At 40.2% G+C, this 15300-nt stretch overlaps 1 protein-coding gene across 7 annotated transcripts in view; it reads right to left on the bottom strand.

The window, feature by feature from the left end:
- The window catches only part of LOC123981892 (spermatid perinuclear RNA binding protein), a 105390-nt gene extending 101202 nt beyond the window's left edge, over nt 1–4188 (bottom strand). For 5 of the 7 annotated variants that reach the window (XM_046067125.1, XM_046067121.1, XM_046067123.1 and 2 more), the window contains exon 1: nt 2585–2754. The gene's annotated coding sequence lies outside the window, so the exon portion shown is untranslated. Of the gene's footprint in view, nt 1–221; nt 411–2584; nt 2755–4105 lie in introns of those variants that run through there. The other 2 variants (XM_046067122.1, XM_046067124.1) reach the window with 2 other exon arrangements.
- Nucleotides 4189–15300: the final 11112 nt, after the last annotated feature.

Consider the following 15300-nt stretch of genomic DNA (forward strand, 5'->3'; position numbering starts at 1 on the left):
TGTGTGTGTGTGTGTGTGTGTGTGTGTGTGTGTGTGTGTGTGTGTGTGTGTGTGTGTGTGTGTGTGTCTTTGCCATGTATGCTCAGCGTACTGATGAGCTGCTAGTTCTCTATGTGTCCTTAATCTGGGTTTCTGGGCCCAAGTAAGTTCCATTAGTGTAAATGAAATCTACTTCCAAATCCACTGAAGCAATCTAAATCCATCAGTAGTACTTCAGTCACCTGTTTGATACGAGGAAAATCAAACATCCATCCATCCATCCATCCATCCATCCATCATCAACCGCTCATCCTGCGTACAGGGTCGCGGGGGGCTGGAGCCAATCCCAGCTGACATCGGGCGCAAGGCGGGTACACCCTGGACAGGTCACCAGTCCATCGCAGGGGAAAATCAAACACCAAAAGATAAATCTAGAACGGTAAAAAGCTCTATTTTACATAAATAAACATTCTACAATTCTGATTGAATATGTTTTTTATATGGATTTGACTTGGGAATGTTTGATTTAACATTTAAGGTCAAAGGCAATAAGTCTTGAATTTATCATGTCATCGTTTTTATTTTTAGATGTGTGTAATTCAATGTCTGCTTTCTCCTAATTCAAATATACTAACTAATGTCAAATATACTAAGTCAAAGACTGAAATCTATGTCTGCCTTATTTGTAAGTGTAAGAGAACAAAGAAATTAAAACAAATGGCTAAAGATGCCAAGGGAAATGATAAAAGAAATCCAAAAAACAAAACCAAGAAATGCAAAAAACAAAACAAAGAATGAAGGTTAATAGAAAAAGATTTGCCCAAAGAAATGAGGAGAAATCAAATAATTAAAACAATGCTTGAATGCTTGTCTGTCTCTTTCAGTACCAAAAGAGACAGACTCGTCAAAACAGATAGTTCGTATAATACCAGCTCCCCTCCCTCTCATACTCTTATCTCGTCGATACTTATAGAGTTCACTGGCAAGTCAATGCTTACGAGAAAGAAAGTGCTGTGAAAGTGCTTATGGGGGCCTGAAGCATACACGCTCAACTGCATAGGTACACACACACACACACACACACACACACACACACACACACTTTCTAAACCAGCCGTATACCTGGTACTCTGCTCACTTTGTAGGGATGCTGCTGGATATTTGTCCATTACACTCCATCGCAGAAAAGAGACATAAATGCGCACACACACACACACACACGTCAATAAGCAACAATTCAAAATCACTGACAATCTACCAAAAGCAAGGGTATATTAACTCCATCTCTCCCATTCCCCTACGTATTCACAAAGTCTACTGTACGCAGCACAAGAGGAGCATTATATGGCTGTAACAAGCAGCAACTAAAGAAGCCTGTTTCCACTCCATAAATAAACTCTATCTAGGCGAGTGAAGCAATGGCTGGGCATTAAAACAAAGACACCCCACATTTCTATATAACCAAGGCAGGTGTGGCTGAGTGTGTTTGCAGGGCCACCTGTAGCACATAAAAACAGGGTGGAGCAGGGTGGGACAAACAAAAATAACCCAAAGGCAACAGGCCATTAGTCAAGCATGGGGACCACCCGGCAAAAGTAACTGATAAAACCCCCAAAACCAGCACTGACCAATGAGAACCAGTAGATCATGGAGACACCAAATAGACCTATAGCTCAACTAGTCAGTGGATCAATACGGAAACTGCCCACACTTAAAAATCACAAGAGAAATGCTGGCAAATCTACACTTACTGCTGCTTCACCACCAAGAGGAACTGTTTGGAAAGTTTTGCATGATACTGTGCAGGCAAGTAGTTCAGACCTTTGTACACTGGCAAGCAGATATGCCTGTTGTGATTTTAGTTGTCATAAGAATAGGGTGCTCCCTTATGACTTCTTCTGCAGGTTTAGGTATGCCAACAAGCTGGTTCAGCAAGAAGAGTGGGCAGTTCAGCATTTCCTTCTCTCACTGTCATTCACTTGATACCACTCGCGCATGCAAGCCAAACAGAAACAAACACTCACACTCACACTCACACACACACACATACACTGAACGTGTATAGTGTAAGTAAATTACCTCGATGATGAAGGGCTGCGCTTCAATAACTAAGTTTTGGTTCCCTAAAACAGTGATTCGATAAGGTGAAAAGGGGAAGAGAAAACATTGACGAAACTAGATTGCTAATACAACATAAACAGCTGTCACAACTCAAGAAGCAGGACCTCTAATAACTGAACAAGCGGCGGAAAACACATTTACACAATTAAAAAAAGGCCTAAATGTGTTTAGGTGCGATCGTTATCTCGCAGCACAGTGCGGAAGTATCAGACACCTGCTGTAAAAGATGAGCGTGTAAAGTTCCTCCTTTTGCTCTCGAAACGGAAAAAAACGAAAGCAAGGACTGGGTAAACAGACGAAGAAAGCAATTACAAAGATAAAAAGGTAAAGTAATTCCAAACCACTATGAACCAAAATATTTGCCCAAACTCCTGTTTTATCTCTCTCGAAATGACAGCGCTGCACATGCATAACGTTACAACCTTTCATAAACAGGTACGGGTGAGGAAAAACATAGCTGGAAAGAAAATATCAACAAACTTACGGTGTTAGTAACACGCTGAGTCTGTCACTGCCACCGAAACATAGAACTCCAAAGAGGCAAATATCCGAGCTCAGTCCGAGAAATGAGAGAGCCGATGTAAGCTGTCACCGTCCTGCCGCAGCGAGGACAAGTCGCAGTGTCTTTAACAACCGGGAAAGTGAGCGCGAGCCCGGAGCCGCCTGCTGGTTTCTCTTCTCTCGCACGAGACAAGAGAAATCCCTACAGATGAATGCTGGTGGGAGTGCGCAGGCGCGGACGGGGCCGATTCATTCCGGTGGAGTAGGGCTGTAGCGCTAGTTTATTTTTTAAAATCATTTTTTCAGGCATTTAAGACTAACAGAAAGGTGAATAAACAACCAGATCTGACTACATTAACACTGTGGGCTGTAGGGAAATTAAAAATATATATCTCAAGAGCAGCAGCTAAGGTAGGCCTATTTACTAATGTAATAAACTATGCACCTATTGATTATTTTCATCATCAATTAACCTGTCGATATTTTTTTCAGATTAATCGATCAGTCGTTAAATTGAGGCTATAGGCCTAATGTGTCAGAAAATAGTGAAAATTGTCTGTAAGAGGTTCCCAGAGTCCAAGGAGAGTGTGAAATTGCTTTTTTGTCCTCATATCAAGCATATATTCTAGACAGTTACAGTTCAAATCAGAGGATATCAGGTAATTTGACTTGATACATGACTTAAATGCTTGAAAAATGGGAAAAAAATGGGTTACCAAAAATTAATTTCTGGTAGTCAACTAGCCTAATTGATTTTCGACTAATCGGAATAAAAGCACGAGCACTTTGACTTCTTTGCAGGAACAATAAAAAAGAAACACAAAACCTTTTGATAGCTTAAATTGGAAAAAGTAAAAAATAAAAAACAAACACAGCAGTAGGCTATATCAAGTAAAACTGGGGCGAAATCACGATTAGAAAGAGTCAGTAGCACATCTTGACCATGACTCCCTCTCCATCCTCAAGTGAAGCGGTAGCTATTCTCTCCCAGACAGTCTTATAAATAATTCAGCAATAAAAGCTTGCCTCTGCTTGCCTGGTTGCATGCAGCACCAAATGGAGTCTCTCACCCTCCCCATTTGCACGGCGTCAATCTATGCGGGCGTTACCAATTAAAACAAATCTCGGAGCAAAATAAAGTTCAATCAACATTTCGCAAATGGCTGCGGCCGGTCAGCCAGATAAGTCAGGGATTACAAGGCTTCTGTCAACTATCAATAGCCTCGTGTGCCTGGGATAGACATGAGGGAGAGAGAGAAGGTGGGAGGGAGAAGCGGGGTGGATGAGTGTCAATGCGCAGACGGTGCAGAGCAACCAGCCGATGATGCTGCTTGTCCTGTCCGCGGATCGGAGGACAGCAGAGAATCACCCGCAAGCGACGACAAATGTAATCCAAAACATCTTGTCCCAGAGCCCCGCATCTGAACCGCACACTATCCCGACAGAGCTGCTGAGAGGGGGTGAAGGCGGAAAAAGTGTATAGCCGGGAAATAAAGCAATTTACCTGCACACGGATCCAGTTCTGTCTGCTGTTATTACTTCCCACTCAATGTGGCTTTCAGCGCTGCCGCTCACTACGGGCTGCTCTCGGTTGAACGGGAATTTAGACGACGGGATTTGTTCACGTGGTCACGCTCAGTGCTCCTAATTGGTTGAGCGTCTCCAGCCGCTGCTCGATCACACCTGTACGGTGAACTGCAGGGGGAGAGAAAGACAGAAGATAACAGATTGGTGCAGGATATTTCCATGCAATATAGGGATCGCTTCCGCTTTTGCCTTCTCTCGGTGTAGGCTTATCAAATAGCCTAGAGGTAACTATATTAAACCCAGTTATAATAGGCCTATAGTATGGAAATTTGAGGCTTTAGCCTACACATTTCTGAAAACCAAATGGAGTATCTTATACTCTTATATATATAATAAAAGCTCTATGCATTTATGATATAGTGATCAGGTAAATTACTAAAAGTGTACTTTAGCCCTTGCCTTATGAACACAGTCAGATCAGTGTCAGAACTGTTTGAAACTCATGCTTGCTGGCTAAAGTCATGGCAAGCTTAGCCTATATTTTTAGTCATAGTGCAATGTCTGAGTGACATACCATTTGCCCCTTAAAAGTAGATTTTAATCTCAATGAGATTTTCAGAATAAATAAAGCTCAATCTAACAAATGTAGAAAATTACAAATAAAGCTTTGAATAATTCAAATGTGGCTCTGTAGATACTTCAGTTTGGCCTTGAGTGCTGCCTGCTACTGTAAATCATGGTAATAGCAATGACAGATTTGTAGATGAAGCCAGTCTTCACTGTGACATTCACAATATTAGTAACATCTGTCACACATCTGTCATTAGCATGACAGTCGGATTGCCATGGCCCTCTTTTGAATGACACACCAACAGACTACTGACATATTCGCATTTACAAACCCATAAGAATAACACATGATATAGACACATACACAAGCAAGCATAATCTAACAGTACAACACTGCACTGGCACAGTCACAGACAAATAACGCATTAACACATATTTTCTTATGTTTATGTCAAAATCTCATTACTAAATGTAACATCACATGGAAAATATCAGTGCTCCCTTGTGAAAGCTGCAGATTTACAGGTTGTCAATGACAGTTGGCGGCAAAATGGTAGGGTACTAACATTGTTGTTCATTCCGCTCTTTTCAGATCTGTGAGCTGTTCAGAGCCACCTGCTCTGAATAGACCTGATCACTAATCTGAATAGCTTTTCATGTAACATTAATTATAGTCAGGTCAATTTTGAACAATCTCTCTGACTATGTTCAAATAGCATGATTACATTTGATTCATTAATTAACATAATAAGTATTTTATATTAATATTTGCAGCTGTCATCTGCCAAATAATGTACTGGATTTACAGTAATGTGTGTAGCCCACTGGTCTGCCTATCACACACACACACACACATTGCAATATATTTGAAGAGAGGTTTTAATAGCACATTTGTGACAGAGGCAAACCTCAGTATATAGCCCTTAACCCATTCCCACTTTAGCACATGCGCACAGGCGTACCATACACATGCAGTTTTTCATCTACCTACTGAAGCCACGGTATATAGCAGTCAATGGTGCGGGAGTATTTTTAGATTTCATGTGGGTTGCAGATGCTGCTCCACTGAACCAGGTCACAGCAAATAGAGCAGTGTTTTCACTGTAACATTAAAATCCTTTGACTTCCTCTCAGGTTCCCCATAAATGTTTGCTTTCCCATATTTAGTGTCAGTTTTTTAAAAGACATTCAAGAGCAGAGATGGTGGTTATCACGTTACTACCTGCACTGCAGCTGTATGTGCTGAATGTGGTTTAGTGAAATATCTAAACTTTGTAATTTCTTCTCTACTCTTCTCTGTGCTAAGATTTTCGTCATTGGTCCTGGCAGATTAGGCCAAGACACTCAACTGGCCCTCAGGCTGTTGGCAGTAATATGGCTCTATGTTTTCCCCTACTCAGTTTTGGCCCAATTTAAAAGCATGTTGGGTTTTTTAGGGCAACATAGGACATTTATAATTGACTACGAGAAATCTGACACACTTTAAGTAGCAACTATCAAAAAAACTGTCAAAAAGAGTGAATCAGCTCGCGAGCTATATATATACAACCACAGTATAAGCTTAGAAGTTACTCCTGTTTCGAGACTGGAGGGGTTCCCTTGATTTTTAGAGTCAGGGGGTGGAGAGTTATTATATAGGAGAACAAAAGCTGAAGAGCAGAGAACAGAGCAATCTCCCTCTCCTCCTGTTTCCTTCTATGTGTTCCTTTATCCGCCCCCATCATCTCTCCATCCCCCATCCACACACCAACACAAACGCCTGCCATCTGACACCCCTCTAAGGAGTTCTTATTTTGAGCTGTCTTCTAAAACCCACAGTGAGCACGCACACACACACACACACACACACACACACACACACACACACACACACACACATTGTTTGGTGGTTGTGAGGAGGAGCTCCTATGTTCTCAATCCAAGGCAGAGGAACAGGCCAAATGGCAAAGAGAGAAACAGACGGAAGGACAGAGAGACAGACAGACACCCTTTCTGCAGGTTAATCAGGCCTATGTGCACATCAAGAAAGAGGAAGAAGCAGAAGGATTGAGGGGGACTTTCTGTTGCGGTGGACCACAGTGTACTGTAGGTCGCAGCATGTGTGTTATCAACCGTTGGTCACTTGGTGTGATGCCACCTGGCTGTCTGACCACAAGCAGGACATGGGGAGTTGGGTGTGTGTGTGTTTAGTGTGTGAGGAGTGTGAGGAGTCTCGCTGGGCCGGACAGAACTTCGACGGGTAGCAGATGGTGGTGCCAGCGTGGCATGGGCAGAAGAGCAAGGTGGACTCACACACATGGATGCACACAGGCTGCCCTGCTTGTGGTACGGCAGCCAGGGTTGCCAGGAAGAATTTCAATAAAAACTAATCCACCACTCTTTGTACTTTTTTTAGCAACTGTGTAAAGATCTATCCATCTACTTCTGTTTCTTTCATTTTTCTTCCTGCTTATTAGCACCCATTATTATGCCCACCATGGTATTAATTTATTTTCAAATTAAAAAAGTTTCCTCAATATATTATGGTGGAGAGGACATGTCACTGTCAACAAAGGAGTAATCAATCTGTTTAAGTGTCTCTAAATGAATGCCATTCAACACAGAACAATACTGGTGTCAAACAGGTGTTTGGAGTCTTTGTCTGCATTTGTTTTAGCACAGACTAAGTATATTTTTTTAAACAAGATCTTATAATTATACCAGAGGTCCATTATGCACACAAACAAACTCACTCATGTTTGCACATACAGTACACATACATAAACATGATGCACAGGCACACACACTTTCTCATGGGGCTGTGGCTGAGCAGCTGTCTAGGGAGTGGATGACATCTCTATTGTTGAAATCTGATGGATGAGACGGGAGCTTGGACTATGGGCTGGGGGGAAAATTTCTTCTGTCCACATTGTGTACCTTCATTAATGTGGTTGATGGAAAAATGTGTTCTGGAGTGGCTTTTTGAACAAGGATGTCCTTTCCTGATGTCCTTTCCCATCTCATGAAAGGTGAGGACAAGAGTCGCCAAATCGCATGGAATGAGCAGATTATGACGTGACACCTCCACAAAACCGGTATTGTGCATAGGAGATAGATTTGCTTTGAGAGTGTGTGTTTATGAGCTTCATATCTTGTATATGTTCCATATATATTGTTTCATATCTGGGCTTTAGATCAGTAACTCACATTCATTTCCCTCACACACAAACAATCAAAAACACACACACACACACACACACACACTGTGGTCGTTGGGTAAATAATCCTGTCGGGTGAACATCTGTTGTAAGTGACAGGTGATGGTAAGGTGAGACCACATTGTTGCCCCCACCCAAATAACCAATACAGACACACACACACACACACACACACACACACACACACACACACACACACACACACAGTAATGTTGGGTGCAGCTCAAGCCTTTGGCTGTCAGACTCCATCTCTCTCTGCACTGGTGGTGACAGCATGACATACACACTCATCAAAAGAGTTGACACTCTCTTTTGTTAGCCGTAATACTCAAGGATCTTCATATGCTGCTCATCAAAATAACACGTTGTGCAAAACACAACAGCAGGTTTTCCAGCGAGAAACCCACATCTAAACTAAACTCATTCAAATATAAAACACATGCTATTTGGATACATGTATGTATTTCATCCTTGGTGGCAAGCGTCTTAAACATGTTGACTGCCTTTTAGCTCCAACGTTGTTCCATATCTGAATCTTACCCCTGACCTCCCTGCAAAGGGGGGGAGGGGGGCAAGGGAAAAACAAATATGTCCTTTGGGGACCATTGACATTTCATATATCATCTTGACATCCAGCAAAAGTAACAGACTTATAATCCGACTGAATTGCCATTTCATTTCAGAATTGCTCCCCAAATCAGAGATACAGTATGGGTGACAATTCAGAGGTGTAGAGCCAGGCAACATGTGGAGGCTCATATTATTTCACTAATTACCTCCAGGGCTCACTCTGGGCACACACCTGTGTAGTCACATAGAAAGGAGGATGTTAATTGTTTCAAAATACAAATGTGCCATCGTACCTTCACAGTAAGAATGTCGATGTTTGGGGAGAAGATGCTTGAGAAAATCCGGCCAGCCTCTTCAGTCTCTGTTTTTTTTTTAAAATCACACCCCAAAAACGGGATGATACAGCTTTTTACTCTGGCTCTATATTGAAAGCTGTCATCTTTTATTGGCATTTTAATATCTGTTTATTTCATTACACATGCTCTTTGAATGTTTTTTTCGTATTAATTTTCTGGAGTACTGTTGAACACTTTGTAAATTTGCTGTGAAAAAAAAGTTTCCTTTAATTTCCAACATTCTTTTAAGAAACCTACTTGAGTATTGACCTACATGGTAGCTTGAGTATTTTTCATTTTAATAAATCAAACAAAATGAATACATATGGTTCATACCAACATTGATAGGGGTTGTTGGTGGACTGTTGGTTTTTGGCAATGTGTTTTCACATTACTTGGTTGGCTGATGAAATTTCCCCACATACCAAAAATAATGAGTTGACACAACTTCACAATTTGAGATCTAATGCTCCATCATTTTTGCATTTTCACTCTGCTTTAAATGTGCAGACATTTATACATTGCATTTTTTTTTTGTAAAAGGCTAAAAAGAGAGTTTAAAGAGTGTTGCCGTATTTGTTGTGTAGGGACCATGTCATTCACTAAGCAGAAGTAAGCATTTGTCTGGAGTGCGGTACCTGCCATTTATTTTTGTCACTGCACGACTGTGACACTTCAACAGGCTTCAAAGAGCTACAATTATGCTTATTCATTATAATCAAACCATTGGTACATTTAAAGGGCCTTCAGAGAGCAGAAAGTTGGAAAGGACACATGCAGAGATACATTGAAAATTGCATGATTATACACCTGTACATGCACACCTGCCCAAACACATAGGCTGGGGAGACTTTAGAAGTTGAAACACACAGAAACTGAGCGATCAGACTTTGACTCAAACAGGCTGTTGGCCAGATGATGCAAAGCAGTGAAACCACCAACTTCTTCTTTGTCTCTGTTGTATCAGTCAGGCTAGTGTGAGCTACCATGAAGGTGTCTTAGTTTAGCAGTGCAGCTCATATGGCATCCCATCAAACGTGCACTGAATTTACACTTCGATCCCAGCTGTGAGTTTTATATAGAAAGGAGGGAGAAAAACAAAGAAAGAAAGCCAGACAGGCAGAGATAAATAGGAGGGAGAAAACTGAATCCATACATGGTAGCTCTTATTGCTGCACTGATCTTGCTCTTGACCTTGACGGGTATAGGTTACTTTACATCAGTGAGAGACATCAATCCAGCTTGTTCAACCTCTACTCCACATGCTCAATCATCTCAACCACCTGCCCATTCCCTCCTTCCCCATCCGACATACCATGCTGGCACTTTCATCTTCCCCCTTCTTTACATCCTTGCATTCAAATCCTTCCTCTTCATCTTTTGAGATTCTGTCCAAACCCCTGCATCTATGTTCCTGTTCAACATGAACATACATGAATATAGTGCCGCTGTTTTCTACATTTACTTTCTATTAATGCTTTTTAAAACCTAACTAAAATGAATAATAATAGTCTGAAGCTACTTATACTGACTATTATTAACGCTGCAATCATTATTTTAGGGAGTAGGTGTTGGGAAAGGGATTATTAACTGATACTAGACATCACAATCAGGGTTGTATATATTAATATATCATATTCATAATGACAGAAGAATTGACAAACAAAAATCTTGCTTCTGTTTTTTCTGTGCTTGCATGTGTGAGTGCATGTGTGTGGGTGTGTGTGTGTGTGTGTGTGTGTGTGTGTGTGTGTGTGAGAGAGAGACACACACAGAAAGTCTGCCTAAATCCTTCCATCTGTTGAGCAATAACAAACCTCCCATTGGATCAGGCTGAATGGAGGAAATAATAAACAAAAATATTCCAGATCACCGATTTCCTAACTATAGAGACAAAGTCTTCGCCACCACGCAAACCACATATATTTTTGAATGTTAATGTAGTTTCACTCACTACAATTAAGCACACACCTATCCCTACACGTGTTAATTTTAAAAGCACATATGATTTTATCCTGAAAAACATTTTTCTAAGTAAGAGTGATGACTTGACTCAAAGCTATAGCTACCAAACCTTTTAATTTTATGCCACTGATTACCAGTTTAACTCTGTGTCAGTGTCTCCATGTGCAAACAGTAATGTACCCTTGAATCTTCCATTAACGCTATCTGAAAAATATGGAGCTATAAAACACTGCATTTTCAAAAATGGTATATTGTATTGTTTTTTAAAAGGTTGTAGGGACTCCATAAAAAGATGAAGAAACTTTAAATCGCACCCTCAATTGTGCATTGTGCTTGTGCAAATTGTCAAATACTGTGCTGAAAGATGTTCCAGCCCAGATGTGCAAAGTTGATTTATAGAGAAGCGAGAGAATTTATTCCACAAAGGCCATCAATATTCATTCAGACCTAAATTCTATCAGCAAATACTGATGAATAATCCAACGTGATGATCCTCAAAAGAATATGTGCATCATTAGCAGCGGTGTCATTTCTCGTGTTTAATAGGAATTCTTCAGCTAATTGGATTGTCATGTTGAGGAGAATATGCGAAGCAGCACTGTGTTGATTGTAGTAGTTCAAAGCTTCCAAATAAAAATGTTGTTTTTATCCAATCTGGGCTCTCAAACAGTGTGAAACCAACTAAACATCAGTTTGTAGCCATCTGGTGTAGTCCCTGTATGCTGAGAATGCAGTGGTAATATCATAAAATATTGTATGGTCATATGTTTTGTTAATATATGGTAGTCTACCATCATGGCAGTAACCCCATTCCACTGTACACTGTACCTCATATTGTACCATTATGCAAAAACTAGCACTTTATTGCCATATCATGTGCAGAGTATTTACAAACTATCTAATGTAAGTGCAAAAGTAGTACATTACCATCATTAGTATTCCTAAACTCAGTTTTCTTGCTGTTGATTCGAGCTAGTATTATGTTATGTATTATGTATTAAGTATTATGTTAATTGTGTGTGTGCACATTTCTGATGTCTGATAATTGGTATGTGAATGGGTGTGTATTTTCGTAGAGTATAAAGAGCAATGCAAATCCCTTGGACTTAGATCCAAAGGAGTTATATGTGACTGACAAGTCTCTGTTTATAACACCCTCCCTACTCTCCCCCTTTCTCTTTGTATTTTTTTCCTAAGTCATTTTATCTTTCTGCCTGTCTCGTCCCCTCTCCATCAAAAACATTTGCATGCGTTTTTGCCCACATCGTTCCCTAATGATGGTTCAGGCCCTGGATTCTGGGTACTATGATGAAAATGAGCACAGGATATTTGCATCTTTCGGGCTAATCCACTTTTAATGTGTCCCAGGCCCTTAATCAGCTTCTTTTATTTGTGAGTCTGGCATGTTGGGTTTAAAGGTGTTAATTACAGTTCAGTTTTAGAGATGCAGCTGTCTACTCCTCTTAGAGAACATGAGGACAGAGAAATGTGTGTGCGCATGTGTCCACATATGTGGAGATGGATGTGTGGCCCAATGAATTAATGAATTATACACACATAAAATCAACAAAAATCATGATCCTATATATGACCTGGATGATGTGTATATATAGCACAGACTTGCCAGGAGGGTGTGTACTCAAACGCACACACAAATACCACTGACATCTTCTTATGGCTTTTCATTACCCTGTCACTGATAAAAGAATTTCATTTCTGGTGGGGACATTGTTTATTACAGTTAGACCTCTCATTATAGATTTCTTTTTATCAGTTTTGTCTTTCAATTTAACAAAAAAACTCCACAAAAGCATTAGGACCTGTGATACTTTGCAACAGCAGCCTCAAAAGCAAATATAAAGCTACATTTTATTCAAATCTGTATGTAAGCCACCATTTCCATCATTAGCATGGGTTGACAAAAGAGACACACATATAAACTGATATACCTGTATATTACTTTTAAGAACAATGGTTTATGACGAGGAGGAAAGGCTGAAGAGAAGAATGAGAAAACAAATTATTAGAGACAAAAAGGAAAGCTTTTATAAGTTTTTTCGCATTCATCACATCTCATTGCAAACACTGTTTTGTCAAAGCCACCGCTGTTGTGTCGGTCACTTCTGTTTACTTTTTGATTACTGCTGCCATTTTGGGGACTTCCCCGACATGAACAAAAAACAAAACAGGCAGTTTTCAGATACATCAAATTTTGGACTTGGCCTCAACAATGTTTCAGTGATTTTGGCTGCTCAAATCACTCATAGCTAGTTTTACACTGAAACTAACCCTATGTCTGTCTCAGACACACACTTGTACTAAACCATGAATGAATGAAACACAGTTTACCTACTATACCTATTCACAAATAAAGTAGTAAGTCAGATCAGTGTGCGGTAGTTTGTTTTTAGATTTTACATGTTTACCTACTTGTGTATCTTCTTGTTACTTTAATGTGAATGCTCTTACAAAATTAGATTTCAACAAACATCGAGTCTTAGTTCCTTTGATTTAAAGAAAGAGGATTTCTTTCTAGTCTTACTATTTTTCAACAATGAAGAACCAGCAAAATGTTATTTTTATTTGAATGTTCCTCATCTTTCCATCCTTGTTAAGACGATGTAATCAGTAGGTCTAAATTAAATCTTATTTGAGCTGCCATTTGTGATCAACACCATCTCAATCCATGTGTGTGTGTTTGTGTGTGTGTGTGTAGGAGGAAAGGGACACTGCAGAATCATTTGAGACTGTGTTTTTTAATTTGCAAATGAAATGAAAAAATGGAAAAGAGAAAATGCTAAAAATGTGTGTGTGCTTGTATTAGAGACAGAGATAGAGGGTTAGTAGAAAGATGAAGGGAAAATGAAAGAGTTTGCCAGAAAAGAATTGTCTCAGCTGTGTCTATAAGATGCAAGGTATGTGTGTGTGTGTGTGTGTGTGTGTGTGTATGGGTTTAGATGTCTCCCTCTGATCTGCAGGCTGAGACTAGATTCACACCTGCTGAAGATTTTTTCCCAGACACTCAGAAATCTGTCACCTCCACATTGCTGTCTCTCCTCGTCTCTCTCTTGCTGTCGGGTTTTCAATGATCTTTTTCCCACCCTTCCTCTCGTCTTATTTCTTTCTTTAACTTTTATATATAATATATTTCACACTTCTGCATTGGGTTTTAGGGCACAGACTCTTTTTCTCACAGAGATGTGCTCCTCTTTTTATAACCCTCTAACTTATTTTCATCTCTCTCTCTGCTCACGCAGCACTCTTCTCATTATTCCTTCCTTTCTCACTCTCATACTCACCTCTCTTGTGACTCCATCATCTGTCCTTTTGTTCCTCCCAGTACAATTTAAGAATATGTGTGGTCATGAACTTCCACATGCAAAAGAATGTAACAGAATTAAGTGCATTTACCTTAAATATAATGAGTTAAAGACACTAAAGAAAAATATAGTTAAGTATGGTATAGTTATAGTAATTCAGTCCTTCAAACATCAACTCCTGGCTTCACAACATCATCTCAGTGGAAGGACTTGGAAGTTAACTACCATGCAGCACTTAAAAGAGTATTATTCACTTTCCCCAGCTATAGTTTGAAGCCTCTGTAGTAATTTCTGTCTGATGTTCCCAGACAGCTGACGTTTCCAGAGGGGTCTTGTGTTTTGGGTGTGGCAGCAGAGATCTTAAAGGATTTGTTTGAACACACAGAAAGAACACCCTTTTTCAGTAAAACGTATGATACCACTCTCATGTCTGTATGACAAATATGGAACTACAGCCAGCAGCCACTTGCCTTAGCTTAGCATAACAGAACAAAGAAAATAGCAAGCCTGACTCAAGCACCTCTAAAGCTCAGTAATTAAAACCGAAGTCCAGTAACGTCTGTTTACTTGGCCAGGCAAGAAATAGTGTGGCACATAACCCCCAGAACAAACATCTAATTTTAACACCCACAACTTGTTGCTCATTTCAGTTTTTGTGTGGATGAAACAAACAACATATAGCGTGTTGTTGCCTTCACACAGACCCTGGCTAGCTGGTTCATCCTGTTTCTGTGTCTATGTGCTGAGCTAAGCAAACCAACTACTGTTCATATTTATCATACAGACATTAGAGTGGTACTGTATTTATCTCCTCACCTCATTTTCACAATGTGAAAAAGAATGTAAAATGTCGGACTACTGCTTGAAGTTGTGGTGGGATTCTCATCATCCTCTCCCTCAGACTTGCTCCATCTCCCTCTCTATCCACCTCCTCACTAATGTGATGTTTTTTTTCTTTGTGTAGGAGGGTCCTCCTGATCTTTTATGCTGTCAGTGTTAGTTAAAGTAAAATTTTGATGAACTAAGCCAAAAACCATCCTTTCACAGAGACATGGGTTATGATGAAGTGGCTAACTTGAACACTACCTCAGACTCAATAATGCCATGGCAGTTTAGTCAGATTATCATGGACAATCATATCAAACATCTGTCCTACTACTTCCCCACAGCCGCTGTAAGGTCCCCTGCGAGCTGACTCACCTGTACGGGATTGCC

Source organism: Micropterus dolomieu, linkage group LG13 (assembly GCF_021292245.1).
Source record: "Micropterus dolomieu isolate WLL.071019.BEF.003 ecotype Adirondacks linkage group LG13, ASM2129224v1, whole genome shotgun sequence".
NCBI classification, from domain to species: Eukaryota; Metazoa; Chordata; class Actinopteri; order Centrarchiformes; family Centrarchidae; genus Micropterus; species Micropterus dolomieu.